Genomic DNA, 2,851 nt, shown 5'->3' on the forward strand with positions numbered 1-2,851 from the left:
CAGAGGCAGCAAATGCCCAGTGGCACCTTCATCGCCCAGTTCCTCCTCCTGGCATATGGAGACCCATGGGAGCTGCAGCTCTTGCACTTCTGGCTCTTCCTGAGCACCTGTCCTGGTTTCAACTGGGATAGAGTTAATTTTCTTCTTCAGTATATGATCTGTTTGGGCTATGATGTGAGAACAATGCTGAGAGCACACTCATGTTTTTAGTTGTTGCTGGGCAATGTTTATACTAAGTCAAGGACTTTTTGGTTCCTTGGGCACTGCCAGCGAGAGGGCTGGAGGGGCACGGGATATTGGGAGGGGACACAGCCAGGACAGGTGACCCAGGGTAGCCAAAGAGGTATTCCATGCCATATGACGTCATGCTGAGTATATAAACTGGGGGAAGAGAAGGAAGTTGGGAACATCTGGCATTATGGCGTTTGTCTTCCCGAGTAACCATGGCACGTGATGGAGCCCTGCTGCCCTGGGGATGGCCGAACACCTGCCTGCCCATGGGAAGTGGGGAATGAATTCCTTGCTTTGTTTGCTTGTGCCCGCGGCTTTTTGCTTTGCCTATTAAGTTGTACTTATCTCAATCCTTGCGTTTTACATTCCTTCCCGATTTTCATCCCGATCCCTCTGGGTGAGGGAGGGGGTGAGCAAGTGACTGCGTGGTGCTTGGTTGCCGGCCAGGGTTAAACCACGACACCACCGACCTGGCTGCCCTCATAACCAACGGCCTCGTCATCACTGCCGTCATCACCTCAACACCCGCACGTATTTCTTCCTCCTCAACCTCTCCCTCCTCGACCCGTGTTCCATCTCCACCACTCTCCCCAAAGCCCCAGAGGACCTTTGGTGCAGCTGAACCTCATGTCCAGGAAGGACAAAGTGCTTTGGAATGTGTCCTTGGCAATGGTACCTGTGATCCAGGAACACTGTGAAAATCATTGGTCTGTTCCTCAACTGCCTCAGCACAGGGATGATAATCAACGGTGCTGGCTAACTGGGGAGGCCCCAGAAGACTGGGGGTTAGTCAAAGTGGTGCCCACCTGCAAGATGGGCAGGAAGGAGGATCTGGAGAACTACAAGCCTGTAAACCCAATCCTTGTGTCAGAGAAGGTCATGGACGACAACTAGGTTGCTCAGGCAAGACTTGCCCTTGTTGAAGCCATGCTGGCTGTGCTGAATTACCTCCCTGTTCACCGTTGGCCTTAGCACAGCTTCTAGGAGGATTTTTTCCATGATCTTCCCAGGCATGGAGCTGATGCTGACAGGTGGCCAGTTCCCAGGGTTCCTCTTTCTACCCTTTTGAAGGATGCGTGCAATGTCTCTCTTTTTCCAGTCACCAAGAACTTCACCTGAGTGACTTGACATTTCCAATAGCATGGAGGGTGGCTTGGCGACTCCATCAGCCAGCTCCCTCAGGACTCAGGCATTCATCTAGTCAGGTCCCACAGACTTACTCATGTTCAGGTTCCCCATGTCTGTTGTTACTGGTTTGCCAGTTGTGTTTGTTGGGGGTGCACATTTAATTTGTCCTTCATTCTCTAAGTGACATGCCTAGACAAGTCCTTCTTCTCCTTCTTCTTTGAGTCCCGTGCCATGTTCAGATCCAGCCACACTTTGTCCCTCCTGACACATCCCTACGTAACTGGGCAGCATCCCTATACCCTTTGCAGGATCCATGGCCCTCCTTCCACATCCTCTGCAATTCCTGGATGGACCTCTTCAATCGGGTACATCTGACAGTTGACGGGATGTGTCAGGAAGACTCTCAGAGTTTCTGTAATGCAGAGGAGAAGGAGATGCTCCAGAGGAGGGCTTCCTTGCCACACCATCAGGGGAGAAGGCATGGCGGCTCTCTGCTCCCAGGCACAGCTGCAGGGGTGTGAAGTTGCTGTGTGTGGAACAAGGGGTGCCCAAGGCCGGCTGGGCTGAGTGGGTGGTGGGAGACTAGAATTCATGTTGCTGGTTTGGAGCAGGCACTGAGAACCCAGCTCTCGTTAGCACTTTTCTGAGCTGCTCCTTTGGCCCTGCACACAGCAGGATGGCCCTGGGCAGTGCCGTGCTGCCAGGAGGGTGCAGAAGGGCAGAGCTGAGCACGGAGCGGGTGGGATGGCTATGTGAGTCCTGAGTAGCTCGGAGGCATGGGGCCAGAGAAGCAGCTCCAGGCAGGGACAGCTCCAGGCAGCAGAGACGTGGGCAGGCAGCAAGAGGGAGCTGCTCCCAGAAACACTGTGGGAGGGGGGATTCAGGCATCTCCCTGCCATCCCCTGCAGGGCAGGCACCTTCCCTGGAGAAAGCCCCTGCTCTTCTTTACCATCAGCATAGCCTCTGCACTTAGAGCCATGGGCTCGGTCGCCTTCTCCGTGGCCTCACCCCAGAAGGGGAGAAATCACCAAATACCCTCCCAGCTGCCCCATCCTGCCTCCACTGGTAGCAGCGCTGCAGCGTTTGTCCATCTTCCCCCCTTCTGTCTCTGCTCCTCGTGCTCTTATCACTCAACTTGGATGCGGCGTGGGACTCAGAAGCACTTGAGAGACCAGCCTGAGGGGTCTTGCCATACAGGTTAGCCTATGGCAGTAAGGTCTCCCAATCGCCTCCTGATACCTAAGCTCCCAGAAGTCCAAAAGAGACACCTCTCACTTCAGGACACCCCACCTTCAGGAGCTGGGTGGCTGCAGGCTGCGCTCCAGAAGGGCACAACTCTCCGGTGGCATCGCTGTGTGATCAGGGAGCCCCATGGAGAAGACACCCCAGGAATGCTGCTGGGTAGCTGTGCACAGGCAGCTGCAATGTGCCCTCTGTGTCCCTGGCTGCAGGGGCAGAGCGGAGATCCTTCTCAGGTATGATGAGGCAGCAT

This window comes from Falco biarmicus, chromosome 19, assembly GCF_023638135.1.
Source record: "Falco biarmicus isolate bFalBia1 chromosome 19, bFalBia1.pri, whole genome shotgun sequence".
Lineage (NCBI taxonomy): Eukaryota > Metazoa > Chordata > Aves > Falconiformes > Falconidae > Falco > Falco biarmicus.